General features: G+C 39.2%; 1 long non-coding RNA gene across 2 annotated transcripts in view; it reads right to left on the reverse strand.

Moving 5' to 3' along the window:
* Positions 1-12,567, reverse strand: part of LOC308611299 — a 40,395-nt gene extending 27,828 nt beyond the window's left edge. For both annotated transcript variants that reach the window (XR_014014828.1, XR_014014829.1), the window contains exon 1: positions 12,476-12,567. This is a non-coding gene — a long non-coding RNA (uncharacterized lncRNA). The remainder of the gene's footprint in view (positions 1-12,475) is intronic.
* Positions 12,568-15,301: the final 2,734 nt, after the last annotated feature.

A 15,301-nucleotide genomic window follows, 5' to 3' on the forward strand; every position in this document is an offset into this window, starting at 1 on the left:
CTTTCCTCATACTTTGGCTAGGGGGAACAGGGTTTTGTGTTCTTTTCGGAAGCTTTTTTGTCTGTTGTTCTGTTGGTGGTTATTGATTGGGGGTTCCTGTAATACCCTCTCCAGGATGTATGGGAAGCAACAGGAAACACAGGGGACTCATCACCATGTTATTCCTCAAGTCCCAAAGTCCCTAGTTAAGTCTGCCTTCTCATTTCCACCTTTCAGCGTCTTCCTATGTTTGTTTGTTGTTATGTTCAGGGTTTTAGTTTTAAGTGGGAGAACCTGGGAGAAATGGGCTACTTCATCTTCTTGGAAGCAGAGGTCTGGAGGCCTACTGATGTTAAAAAGTACTGCTGATTGTAAATTAAAATTTGATGATAAACACCTTGCCCTTTAAGAATTATTCTGCTAGATGATGTGGCTTCCCAAAGTTGCTACAATTTGATTTTCATACTTCTAAAAGCCAAGTATTTTGCTGGAGTTGAAATTTAAAGATAAGCAAGAGATGAGGCTAAGATGATCTATGTGGTAACAGATTAAAGTTGGAAACATCAATATACGTTCATGTTTAGCTTAATATTGCTTCATATTACCTTAATACACATGGTTATGTAGAGAGATACTTATAGATATGTGCCTATACATGGGTCATGTACACACATATTATCTCTTTGCTCTGTCAGCTGAGAAGATCTAGAAGCAATGACATCCAAGCAGCAATTAGTACACCCCACACCCAGATCCTCCTGTCTAATACCGTTCTCCACTAAAATCACCTAGTTATCCTTGAAGAAATAGCTGATTCTAGGACTGGGGCAGTAAATATACAAGATTTATAGACAAGACCATCTTATAGTGTCAGAAAGTTCCAAAAAAATATATAGGATGGGGATACCTCAGAGTGGCACAAGAGCCAACTGAAAAGAGTTCACAAGGGTCAGGACTAGAGCAATTTGAGGAACAAAGTAACTAAAGTAGAATTAGATTATAACCCAAAGTATAAAATAAAAATCCATGAGTTCTTCTGATATAAATAAATAATTGGATACATAAATAAATGCAAGAGAATAGATAAATCTCCAGTGCAAAGGAATTCCAAATAGTTTATGTAGTACTCCATCTGAAGCATAACTCCCTATTCCTTAGTTGTGGGCTGAGCATATTGACTTCCTTCCAAAAAGTACAGCATGAAAATGGGAAAACAGTAATCTTACGATGGAGAAACCTGAAAAACACTACCTTAGCCTGGTGATCAAGGTCGACCTCAGCATTCATAATGCATATTGATACTTCGTACACTTGATGTGATCTTACAGAATGACCCTTCTACTCTGTGGTCTTCCTCCCCAAAACACATAATCCCAATATTATCATGAAAAATGCATCAAACAAATTCTAGTAGTGGGTATCCTACAAAAAACTAACTACTCAAAATTGTCAAGGTCATCCAAGGAAAATATGAGAAGTTATCAAACCCAAGAGGAGCCTAAGGAAACATGGCAACTAAAGGTAATGTGATGTTTTGGATGAAATCCTGGAATAGAAAAAGGACATTATGGTATGCATAATAGTCCACTGCCAAATCCATTAATCCATTAGCATTTGCATTGATCTTTGTATTCCCTTTTACTACAGGAGTTAAAGTTTAAAGTCCATGTGCACTACAGATAGCATTTCATTTCCTCTCATCTTCTCAAGTACTTCACAGCACTGCATTTTCTACAACCCATCTACTCCTTATGAATGATTCTTGCCAAAATTCAACCTCATTCTAGACTAGTAACTCCAACTTAAAATGTTAAAAACTATACGTGCAACATGAAAGCCTCCCTCCTCCCCTAATCCCTGCATATTTTCTTTAGCCAATTCATGTCTGAGCTTTTCAAAATTGTTATCTTCATATATTGTTTCCATTTCCTCACGTCCCATTTACTCTATAAGTTACATCCATCTGACTTCTCTCACCGTAATCTCTTTGCCCACTGTCCTGAAATTTTACTTATGGAGGTCACCAGCGATCTCCATGTCAGTATAGCCAACGAATAGTTTTTGTCCTATTTCTAGGCCTTTTCCTTCTTTAAAAAAGAAAAACAAAAACAAAAACCGTTTTTTTTTTCTTCTATGCTTTTACACTCTCATCATCTTCTGTCTTGGTATATTTTACTGGCTTTCTGTGTTTAATCTGATTTCTAATATTCTATTAGTTTCCTTTATCTTGAGTGGAATAAACCAGTATATGAAGGATTATTCTCAACAGCTAATTCTCATAATAACAGTACTAGTAGCAGCAGTCAATACACTGTAATGCTTATCATGTGCCAGACACTATTCTAAGACACTGTTTAAATACATATATATAGACACACACAAATATATATGAGGTTTTCCTCCTCATAGGCCTATGAAATAAGCCTATTATTATACCCATGTTACAAATGAGAAAACTGAGGCAATGAGAGGCCAAGGTCCCATGATCAGTACATGGTGAAGCCCCGCCTGCGTTGATGCTGGAACTTTAGAGTAGACAGGATAAATAATGTCTCACAGATTGGCCTTAAAAGTGAGCAACATTCAATTAATGACTTGTTAAGTATCAGAAAAAAATGGAACATTTTAAATTGAATGGGAACTACTGAGTCATGTATCAGTAACTAAGAATGACTCTTATTGAATGAAATTATTTTTCATTATTCTTTTGAAAGAAGAATATTCTTGTGTAAGTGTTTCACACTTGTTTTTTCATTCACATATTTATTCATTTATTGGACCCACATTTCCTACACACCTTCTATGTGCCAGTGTCTGCTGGCAGCTGTTTTGAAAAATCAGAAGAAAAGGAAAGGTAATTCCTTCTCACCATTGCCTCAGCCAGTATTTCTTCTGTAATTAAAATTGAAAGCTTTCCCCAACAGGTTCTCAGAGGCTCTCCCAGAGAAACAGATTTCTCTTTTCCTGTATAATTAAGCACAAATTGTAAGGTGCAGGGCTTGGCCATAGAGGGATGGATGGTCAGAGGTGTTCCGTGCAAGGCTGGGGGACGCTTTTGTGTTTGGTTAGCTGTTAGGAAATGCTAATTTCCTTTTCTCTTGCCATTGGGCACTAATTTCCTGCTGTGCCAGAATTTTTTTGCAGGCTGGGGCCAGAAAGGTGAAGGGAGCTGTACAGCACAAATGCCACAGAATCACCTGCACCAGGAAACTGCTGCTGGGCCAGGAAGGTGATTGTTCACCCAGCGTTTGTGCCAACAATGTACCTCACAACTCCTTTTCTTCTCGTCCTTGGGAGCAGGCCTAAGAGTAGGTACTAAATTCGGTCTCTGACTGTCTCAGGTCGCTAAGCGTGTACCCTACACACGAGGTTCCAATAGCAATTAAGCACCTAATCAAAATCTCCTAGCTCAGGAACAAAAGCCAAGGCTTAACTCTTTCCTGGGCTGCTGACTGCAAGGAGATCCGTGTTGCCTGCCCGTCAGAGCCACGTGGCTGCGTCCCCACATCTACTGCTCTGAAGGGGAGACAGCCCACAGCAAGCTCCCAAGCCCTACAGCACAGATACCCTGAAAGCTCGGGGAGGCCAATGTGTGTTCCTTCTGCTTCTCACAAACACAAGGCAAAACGGGCTGCACCCACATCACCCTAACACCTCTGCCTCTGCAGGTCTCATCCCAGAAATGCCCTTTCCTTTTAAAGAACCAGGTGGCCAGAACTATGACCACAGATGACAATTTTTCTGCCATTTTATTTTAGCCCTATGCAAAGAGCCTCTAGCGTGGCCCTATGACTCTGTTCGCCTGGTGTTGACACCTTGTATGATCACCACCTCCCTCTGAGCATAGACAGGACCTGTGACTTTTTTCTAAACAATTGAGTATGGCAAAGGTGAAGGGGTTTGGCAGATGTTATAAAGGTCCCAAGTCAAAAGGGTAAATCAAAAAGGAGATTATCCTGTGTGGCCTTAATCAGGTGAAAGCTCATAAAAGAGGCACCGGGCCTTCTACAGGCCAGAGACCCTCCTTGCTGGCTGAAGCAAGCAGCCACACCGAAGAAGCCCACAGGGAGGAACTGCATTGCCTCTAGGATCTGGGGTGGCCTCCAGTGACAATCAGCAAAAAGCTGGGGACCCCAGTCTTGGAGCAACCAGGATATGAATTCTGCCAACGACCTGAATGAGCATGGAAGTGCATTCCCCCCCAGGCTGATGTCCACATGAAAATGTGGTCCACCCAACACGTTTATCAGAGCCTGGTGAGACCCCAAGCACAGGACCCAGTGCCTGGACTCCGGACCCATAAAACCTGGGTTGTTTTAAGCCACTCATTTGTTACTCAGCAAACAGATAACTAATACAATTCCTAAGCATTCAGATCCTACATTTTTAAATGACTGGTGACTCAGCTGTATTGCAGCCATGGTCTTCATCATTAATATCTTCAAATCACCAGCCAATTAATATATTCCTTCTATGCATTGCCCCTTGGGTCCATGGTGCATATTTTTTGAGACCATTGAGCTCTTGAGATCTTCTGTCAATCATTTCTCATTTCTTCTCAACCTTGCCTTTTTAGTCACTGAGAGCCCATATTGCAAAGAAAGATCTTAAAGTGAGTAGAAAACTACATTAAACAAAAAGATATGGATCCTGTGCTTGACACACAAATATTACAAAAATATATTCTTTTTCTTTTAATCAAGCCTTCACATGCACAAAGAGAAAATCATATTTTATTCCTGCTTGTCTTAAGCCTCATGAAGCCTTCAGTTCATAAACTTCTAGAAAACTTTCAAAGTTCTCAACAAATATGATTTGTAGTTCAGATCATTTTAGAAATCAACTGCCATAGACCAATAGGATTTTTTCCCCATGGAGTTTGACAAGCTGAACCTATTTATATGGAAGAGCGGGCCAAGAAAGGCTAGGATACGTCCAAAGACTCCAAACGCCAGATATGAAGAATTATTATAAAGTGATACTTTATAGTATATTATAAAGTATGATGTTGGCACAATGATTTAAAAAATAATAAACCAACAGAATTAAAAGAGGTGCCCAACACAGGCCCATGCATGTATTGAAATCTGATATATGGAAGATGGGACATTACAAATCAGAGGGGAACAATGTTCTATATACTGAATGGTACCCCATGATAGGTTCCCAATATAGGGGTGGCGGATAAATAAAACGGAAGAAATCGTCATTTAGGAATTTAGTTAACTACCAAACAATGAAAAGAAAAAGAGGTAAAAAAAAGGTATAAGCCAGTATTTTTAAACTATCATACAGTAAACATTTATATAAATCATGTTATTCATTGTGTTTTGCAATCATTTATCATTTTAAAACAATCTAGGGTTAAGAGAGGCTGACTGACCTTTTAAAATATATTAATTACTGCCTATGATTCAGCTCTTAAAAATGTATGCTTAATTTGTGATTGAGAAAGGGGATTCATTTTAAAAAATAGCTTTAACATGCCTTTGGCCTAACAAAAGCCAAACATGGGATGTATTTCAAAATCATAGGATTATGAAGATTGGACGTGAGCATGATGAAACAAGATTGGTCATGAATTGATAAGTACTAAAGAAAAATAATGGGCATCTAGGGATTTATTATGTATGTGTGTGTTTGACATTTTCCATACCTAAGAAAGTATTTTAAAAAAGGAAAGAAAAAGAGTGTTTGGTAAAGCATCTCAAGTAAGAAAGTTAAACAATAAGTCCCCTACATACAAATGAGTTCCATTCCGAGAACGCGTTCCTTAAGTCCAAATTGTTTGCAAATCCAACAAAGTTAGCCTAGGTACCCAACTAACAACTCGGCTATATAGTACGGGACTGAAATAGGTTTATAATACTTTTCACACAAATAATACATACAAAACAAACAAAAAATAAAGAAAACATTTTTAATCTTACAGTACAGTACTCTGAAAAGTACAGTAGTACCAGCTACTTTACCTATGCTTTTACGCTTGCTTCTGGACAGCCTGGGCTTGAAATAAAGATACTGTACTACTGTCCTCTATACAGTTCTGTTAACTACACAAAAGCACAACCACTCGTAGAAGATGCATGCACGTGACAATTTACCCCAGACACTTGAACTTACGTGATTGGACATGAGAATGCATGTTTGCATCTTTGAAAGTTCTCAACTTGAAGGTCTGTATGTAGGGGACTTACTGTACAGAACTTGTGTGCTATTATTTTAAGAAAACACACATGTATATATGTGCATATATATGTGTATATATAGGCATAATAAAATGTGCATAAAAAGTTATGTTATATATATATACACACACACACACATATATATACGCATATATACATAATTAACATAACTTTTGGGGGCAGGCAAGTCTACATTCTTACACAGTCATGTTACAGGTGAGGATCCTGATCTCTCCTGGGTGGTTATCTTCTGTTTGCCCTCCCAGGTCCCCTCTCCACCCTTCTCTGGTGAACTGGAAGGGTGAGGTTGACAGGATCCCAGCCCCTGAGACTTCTAGCTGGGTCTGGGCCATGGAGAGCATCAGAGAGATGTGAGGGAGGGAGGAGGAAAGTGAAGGCAGGGGATTTGTTTCCCTGGCTTTCTCCCTGCTAGATAGCCTCCAAGTGGGCTAACTATGACCTTTTACTGAAGGTTACTGCACCTCTCAAGAAGACCAATTCTCCAGGGGTCCTTTTTCTGCTGGGGTCCTGAAACTGATCCCTCTCTTCTTCCCTTTGGACACAGAGATTGTCTCAGCTCAGCTGCTCCTAGCCCCAGATTCCTGCACAATCCCTCCTATGGGGCTGTACTCACACCCTTGTAACAGTTTTGTGTGCCATCTGTTATCTATTAGGACCCTAATTACCACCCTCTTCATTAAACAATAGATGGTACACAGTTATTATAAATAGAGATGGGGAGATTATTATTCTCTACATTTGCAAATCTTTCCAGTATTGCAGTTATGTCCTAGGTGATTCCCAAACTGGACACAGCAGACATAGGAATAAAGGAAAAGAGAGATGTGCAATTGGGGGTTATCAGCTAGATACTTACTGGTCCACAAACCAGTTCCTTTTGCTAATAGACATGGAGGCAACTGAGAAGACAGTCCTTTCTCTGAAAAGCCCCAATTGTGAGAGCAATTCAGCTCTTCTAACTTTCCCTATATCTGAACCTAGACTCAGTGCTATAGGACTATTAGAGCACATCAAATATTGCACTATAGTTACCTGGATACATGTATTTATCTCCTCCAGTAGGCTGTGAGCAATTCAAGGAAAAGAGTCCGTCTCATTCAACTTTATATCCTTGCCATCTAGCACAGTGTCTGGCATATAACAGACACAGTAAATGTTAATTGAATGAATAAATGCCTGCTTGAATAAATGAATGCCAGTGGGGCCAGTGTGTTCCATAGCAGGGCTCTAAACAGAGGCTCTTCTCACCTTCCAGTCGCCATCTGGCTTCCAAAAGCAGCACCAAATCCAAATGTGACCTTGGTACCATGGAATAAAGAATCTTTCTCATCTGAATCACGCTGGCTACATCTGCCTGGCTACAGTCAACATAAGGTCTTGAGGCTGAGACACACCTTCATTTGTTAAAAGGGGGAGGGGAGCAGATGGCAAATGAAGGTACTCAAGCTCATTAATTCCTAATGGAGTTGTCCTCCTGGATGTAATTAGAACAACAAGAAGAGCCAAAGGAGGAGGGCTTGGGAAATAAAGTAGGCAGCTGGAAGAGGTTTATGAACGGTATAAACCCTCAGGGAGCTTTCCATTAGACAGAATAATAATGTCCACACTTCACAATGGCATAGTTCTCCTCAACCAGCAAAACACATCTGCATACATTATTTCAATAGCGTCTCAGGAAATGATTGTAAGACACAGAGGAGAGTTTTATTTTTCCAATTGTGTAAATTTAAAAAGTTAAACTTCTCCTCAGAGAAGTTAAGCCACCTGCCCTGAGTAACATGGCTAGAAAGTTATAGAATAAGGATGGATTTCAAACATTCTGACACTGAATTTGGTCTCCATCCATTCCATGGCTATAAATGGAGAGAGTGACCTTCAGACCAATTCTAAAAAGCATGTGACACTCCACCCAGCCCAGCTATTCCACAGCATGCTCTTTTCTTCCATGCCCACTACCAATCACTTAAAGACAACCAGTTGCCTTCTATTTTTGATTGGCAAGTGGGACACAGAAGTTCTTATGAGCCTAGAGTTTTTATTTCTTTATGTCCCCATGGAAGACCTCAAGCCAAGAGAGAAGGGAACTCTTCCTATTAGACCTGGTTAACTGACTCCATTTCTTCCCACTGTTCCCAACACAAAATAAACTTATTCAAATATGTAGTTGCATTGAAATTGAGAATTACATATTGTACTTTGATCTTATAGGAAGTGTGCAGCATAAATCTGAGATATCAGCATTAAATGCAGAGACTTTATAACTAAGGGCTTGCTAGTAAGCCTGGGTTTTCATACTCAGGTCAGTCTACCCAAAAAGAAGTACGTTACTTGAAAATTGACTCTTTGCATTAAAGTAAACTTGCCCCTTAAAGTCTTCTTCTTCCTCTCTCAAAGACACACAGCTGACTTAGTTCAGAAGCAAGCTGAAAAGAGTAAGGAAGATGTTCTATTTAACCAGCATCAATTGCTTATAACTCTCCTGTTCTCAGCATCTTTTCCCCCCAAGGAAGCATTCAGCCAACATTTTTATTGGACTGATGCCCAGATTGCTCCATTAATTCATGCAACTACCTTTGTTGGAGTGCTCCAGGCATTATTACTCATGAATCCTACCGAGCACAAATATATCTCTAGAAATACTGTCATTTGTATTACATATGACCTTAAAGCATCTTCATAAATTATACCTTCAAAGCAAACTAGAGAGCACTGAAGTCTTTTGCTATGTTAGTCATCTTAGTTTCACTAGACCCATTGTCTTTTCTTTACATATGCAATGTGACTAAATTGGTTTTACTGATCTGGGTCCTTCAGATTCATCAACTTTATCTTAAAGTGTATAAGATATATGATCTTTAAATCTGTAATGGTATCTTTCTGCTCTGTGGGTTTCATTGGTTCAAACTTATCTTCCAATTATGTCTTCCTGAGATGTATTCTAGCTATGATGGGGGTTTCTAGGCTGTGGTTTGTTTCTGGTACTGTATCTATTAAGTAATCAAACCAGAAAAAGAACAAAAATTGTGCTTTGGCTTCATATACATTAGACCATTTAACATGAAACCTGTCCATTTTCAGAGATTTGGGCAACAAATATAGTCACTTAATTATTAAATTAGTTAGCTTATCCTAAACAATTGTCAGTAGCCCACCATGGTAATAAGAAAGTTCTTTCTCAAAATAATTACCATTTGATTTCCAATTGCTTATAAAACGAGCACTGTTTTCTACCCCAAATTTCCATGAAATCTTTTAATAAATATTCTTGTTTCATATTAGGAGTTTAAATGAATAAAGCATTATTCACATAAAAGAAATAAGTACTTTGATCTACTACATTATTTTCAAAAGGAAAGTAGAACCACAATGTATGATGATATCCTGAACATGATCTGGGACACAAAAAAATCAGTATTATCTGTGAAACCCTGAGCAAAATTTCTCTCCTTTGCGGACAGAAAGCAACAATGTCATTCAGCTATTTACATATGGCCCAGATACTAATGAGGAACTGTTTCCTGCTTTCTGTGAAGGAAAAGTGAACTATGAATAAATATCACTGGGGTCATTATCACCTGCACACACAGGTAACTGGTGGCTTGCCACAAAAGAGTGTCAGAAGCAAAATGGATCTGTAGCAGGAAAATCTGTCTTAAGGCATGATTGGGGGTAAAAGACTAACTGTGGATAAATATTTGTGGTGCCTGGCAAAGCTCTCCAAGTTCCAAGATGACGAAAGACCTTTCACACATATATGGAACTTCCCATGAAGGTTCTAGAGCCTTTCAACCTCAGAATATATCTGGCCTATCCTCTTTTCAAAAGGTAAACTGACAGGATCTTGGAGAAATGGGAGTTGAACCTACTCTTAGAGATCTTCAGAGAAGAGGAATTTCAGCTTCCTGGCTTAACTATGTTGCTTCTATCTAGTTTATTTTACATGGCACACTTATCATGCTTAAAAATCAGCCCAAGTCCACCTGTTATTTTTTTTTAGCAGCATTCACTCATTGATTCAATAATTATATACTGAGCACCTCTTATAGTCCAGGCACAACTTTACTAGCTGGGATTCAAGAGAGAACAAAAGAGACCATAATTCTCCCTCTTGTCGTCTTTATTATTCTAGCAATAAACTGTTCAATTCCCAGTAACATCCTTATTTCTTGTATGAAATTGGGTCAACTTCTTTGACCAAAGCTAGTTTTGTTAGAATTTAATTCCTTTAACAAAAAATTCAGCGACATGAAAACCAACATTAGTTTTGTACTCACAATTTGACAGCATTTGGGGCTGGTTCTTTTTTTATTATTTGTCATTCTCATGTTTCCTAGAGGTGTACCCTGAACTGAAGAACAGTTTCCCTCCATCCTGGAAGGATACCAGTTCAACCGCATACACATCCTTGAGGGAGACAGGCGGAATGTGAAGAAAGAGGGGGCCTAGCCAGCCATATGGCCCATTCAACATTGGGGAAAAATGGAATTGCCTTTACATCAAGTTTCCTAGGGAGGATACAGGGAAAGCTTGTACAGAATTACCACTCCAGCTAATCTGTAGCTCTTGCTACTACTACCATTGTCCTTTGACCTCACATACATTAGAATACTTGGTCCTCACAGCAACTCCATGAGGAACAGATGAGAAAACAGGCTGGCAAAGGTAAGTGACTTGTCTACAATTAACAGCTCTGACAAATGGCGGTGCTGAAATTCAAACTTATTTCAGGGGTCCGTCTCATGAAAAACCTATGATGTTAGTTATCTAATAAAACCATAGAAAGGGAGGAAAACCTAGGCAGAACACTCTATGACATAAATCACAGCAAGAACCTTTCTGACCCACCTCCTAGACAAATGGAAATAAAAACAAAAATAAACAAATGAGACCTAATGAAACTTAAAAGCTTTTGCACAGCAAAGGAAACCATAAACAAGATGAAAAGACAACCCTCAGAATGGGAGAAAATATTTGCAAATATTTGAAGCAACTGACAAAGGATTAATCTCCAAAGTTTACAAGCAGCTCATGCAGCTCAATATCAAAAAAACAACCCCATCCAAAAATGAGAAGACCTAAATAGACATTTCTCCAAAGAAGATATACAGATTGCCAACAAACACATGAAAGGATGCTCAACATCACTAATCATTAGAGAAATGCAAATCCAAACTACAATGACGTATCACCTCACACCAGTCAGAGGGGCCATCATCAAACAATCTAGAAACAAGAAATGCTGGAGAGGGTGTGGAGAAAAGGGAATCTTCTTGCACTGTTGGTGGGAATGTAAATTGATACAGCCACTATGGAGAACAGTATGGAGATTCCTTAAAAAACGAAAAATAGAACTACCATATGGCCCAGCAATCCCACTACTGGGCATATACCCTGAGAAAACCATAATTCAAAAAGAGTCATGTACCACAATGTTCATTGCAGCTCTATTTACAATAGCCAGGACATGGAAGTGACCTAAGTGTCCATCGACAGATGAGTGGATAAAGAAGATGTGGCACATATATACAATGGAATATTACTCAGCCATAAAAAGAAACGAAATTGAGTTATTTGTAGTGAGGTGGATGGACCTAGAGTCTGTCATACAGAGTGAAGTAAGTCAGAAAGAGAAAAACAAATACCATATGCTAACACATATATATGGAATCTAAAAAAAAAAAAAAAAAGGTACTGAAGAACCTAGGAGCAGGACAGGAATAAAGACACAGACGTAGAGAATGGACTTGAGGACACAGGGAGGGAGAAGGGTAAGCTGGGTGAAGTGAGAGTGTGGCATGGACATATATACACTATCAAATGTCAAATAGATAGCTAGTGGGAAGCAGCCGCATAGCACAGGGAGATCAGCTCAGTGCTTTGTGACCACCTAGAGGGGTGGGGAAGGGAGGGTGGGAGGGAGACGCAAGAGGGAGGAGATATGGGGATATATGTGTACGTATAGCTGATTCACTTTGTTATACAGCAGAAACTAGCACACCACTGTGAAGCAATTATACTCCAATAAAGTTGTTAAAAAAAACATAGAAACGAATTAAACTTTAACCATCATTATTTCATCCTATAGAATGACATAACCCAAGAGAAAAAGATAGAGGTGTTGAATATCACTCATGCATTTTCAGTTCCTTGTGTGAATCTTAGCTACTGTAATAAAAGCATTGTTTTGAGCATTGTTTTATATGCATCCTCATATAAGACCACACATGCCTGTATCGATTAAAATTTAAAAGAAACAAATATTAACTGCAGATATCTAGTTCACTTACCTTGAACAAAGTAGCTTCAGGTGCTTCCACTTTTGAAGCTGGATAAATATCAGACAGGAACGAAGTTCACTTTAGTTTGGTCCAGGAAGAAAAAAGATTCATAGCTCTGAGAATAAAGAAAGAATCAGACCTTGTCAGGGCATTTGGTTCTAATTAACTAGTGACAAAATGGTTCTACACTGCAACTATGTAAAAGTGGCTGAGTTATTTGAGCTAGGAAAGGTCAAAAACAATGATTATGATCAAGATGTTATTATTGCATATACTTTTGATTATTGGGAGTGAATCTTCCTCTCTCTTTTCCTCATTAAAATTTTATGGTTTATCAATTTAAAGTTAAGTGAACAAGATAATTTAACATTATTTTGATAATGGAGCATATTCCTTGTAAAACATAAATCCCTGGAGGCTTTCTCAATTCCCCTTCTTCTATCCCCACAAAGCTGCCTCTGTCTAGTATTGAGCCATGGCTTTGCTCAAGAAAGCAAAACAAAACACAGATTATCTAGTGGTAGCAATCTGAATGAAGACCTGGCCCAGAGGACAAAAAATGTGATTTAACATAAAATAGGATGTCATGATCTAAACTACTCATTTGGCATTTACCATAAATCCCTGAGTACCATTAGTTGTCTTTTCAGATAAATTCAATAAAAATTTATCGACTATTTTCCATGTACAAGCACTTTGCTAGATATTAAGAAAAAGGAGGTGAATAGAAGACCAGGCTCTCTTCTCTGCAATCTATCTTGGAAGAAAGGAATATATGCAAACAATCCTGAATAATTTCAGGGATAGAGAGAAAAAATAGCATACTTTTGAAGAGTAATGCTAACTTGATATGATTCTATTTTATTCTTTCTGATCTATTGTAAACCCTTGGAAACCAGAAATTTGTATTTTTCAGAATCTTTGCACATGTGAGTATTTTAATCAGTAGTCCTTTTTAGTGAAGGACAGAAATTGTGTATGTTCTAAGGTACACGTGTAGCCTGATATCAGCTTCAGACACAGTTGGATCAGGCTTTTTTGTTTTTTGTTTTTTTGCTACGCGGGCCTCTCACTGTTGTGGCCTCTCCCGTTGTGGAGCACAGGCTCCGGACGAACGGGCTCAGTGGCCATGGCTCACGGGCCAAGCCGCTCCGCGGCATGTGGAATCCTCCCAGACCGGGGCACGAACCCATGTCCCCTGTATCGGCAGGCAGACTCTCAACCACTGCGCCACCAGGGAAGCCCGGATCAGGCTTTTTAAAGGGACATAAGAATTTCTTTCTCCATTCCTTGCGTCTGGTTTTCTCTATATTGGCTTCCTTCTTCAAAGATCCTCTAATAGTGGGATTAAAGATAGCCCCAGAAATACTGCACCTGGTTAGTAACCCTGGGAGAAAGACAGCTTCTCTTCCCAACAGTTTTAGTCCAAAGTCATGGAATTCATTCCTAATGGACTGTTTCATGTCGTGTGCCCATCACCACACAATTCACTGGGGCCAGAGAAATGGACTACACTGATTGGCCAGTCTGAGTCATGTGCCCACTGCTGGAGCTCTGCTGCTTCCAAAGCACATGACTGAGAGATGTAGGGAGAGACGCCCCAAAGGGAAACCTAAATGTAGTTACCATAGGAAAGGCAATGTCTCCTGGGCAAGATAAATATCATGTGCCACCACAAAAAGAACTCAGCAAATATTTGTTAATTGATGTATTGATTAGTAAGTCTGGGAAAAGTGAAATGATGACAAATACAATGTGTGAAGGGAAACACAGCCAAGATCAATTGTGAAATGGAGCTACAGAGGTGGGCAGTATCCTACGAGGCCTCTTGGAAACAAATCAAGAAAAAGGAGCTGACCTTGACTGTTTGCACTGTTTGAGAAGAATTAACTGAGTCTATAATCAGTAAACAATCCTGAGGGCTTGGTAAGGTGAGTTCTGCCTTCTGTGATATGAAAATTGTGTCATAGGTATCAGAAGGTGAACATGGCTAACTGTCTGTGATTGCCACAAAACAAGAAAAATAAAATGAAATAGAAATCTTAAATCAGTCCTTGAATCACAACAGATACAATTATGAAAACCAGACTATATATTAATCAGATTTTCATGTAGTACTTTAAAAGACTTCCCTAAAAAGCCATGAGGAAAAGGGACCTCTTATTTGAACTATGGAATGATCTGAATTGGCAACAATATACCAGTGCTTCAAAAGAAAGTCAATTAGTCCTATAAAAACAGTGTCTAGGGCTTCCCTGGTGGCGCAGTGGTTGGGAGTCCGCCTGCCGGTGCAGGGGACACGGGTTCGTGTCCCGGTCCGGGAAGATCCCACATGCCGCGGAGCGACTGGGCCCGTGAGCCATGGCCGCTGAACTTGCGCGTCCGGAGCCTGTGCTCCGCAACGGGAGAGGCCACAACAGTGAGAGGCCCGCATACTGCAAAAAAAAAAAAAAAGAAAAAGAAAGAAAACAGTGTCTATAAAATATGTGTAACCTTTGATAATTCATTATATTTGCAAGGCAGAGGAACCTTTAAAAATGCATCATTTTTTTCCTAAATGACTTAATTTTCATTATTATACTACTTTAAACAAATTTTAATGAATGCATTAAAAGCTTTGAGTAGTTCTTACTTTAACCAACCAGCAACTAGAACAAGTTTCAAGAAGACTTCAAGTCCAGCCACATGCCTCCAAGAAAAGCTACACCTACAGTATCACAGACATATGGCCTCATGTGTCCATCTTGGCATGTCAGAATTCATGTCACTTGCCCAACTCCTTGCAAAAGTCCGTTTTTACATGGTAATGATTCATTTAAGATCATTAGAAAGCCA

The sequence above is a fragment of the Mesoplodon bidens genome, assembly GCF_964165515.1.
Source record: "Mesoplodon bidens genome assembly, contig: HAP1_SCAFFOLD_179, whole genome shotgun sequence".
In the NCBI taxonomy this organism is placed as follows: domain Eukaryota; kingdom Metazoa; phylum Chordata; class Mammalia; order Artiodactyla; family Ziphiidae; genus Mesoplodon; species Mesoplodon bidens.